Raw genomic sequence first — 312 nt, 5'->3', positions numbered from 1 at the left:
TATATTCTGTACAATATAAATAAGTTGCCATTATAATAATTCATTCCATTTTTCACTTAAAATATGTGATAGAATAAATGTCAATATTTTGTAAAAATAAATATGTATATCCTATTATATATTGATGATCTAATAGCTATGAATATAATAATATATTCAACTCTCATTATAATAAAAATATTATATGTTCTAGCAAAAAATTCTAAACCTAAACCATAAACCTGTTCTTATAGCTATTTGTTAATTTATATAAGTAAAATATGTTTTAGATATACAGCATTATTTAAAAAAATTTAAATTCATTTTATTTTA

The sequence above is a fragment of the Plasmodium gonderi genome (assembly GCF_002157705.1).
Source record: "Plasmodium gonderi DNA, contig: Pgo-contig_147, whole genome shotgun sequence".
Taxonomy (NCBI): domain Eukaryota; phylum Apicomplexa; class Aconoidasida; order Haemosporida; family Plasmodiidae; genus Plasmodium; species Plasmodium gonderi.
Note: the sequence above shows the minus strand (reverse complement) of the source record.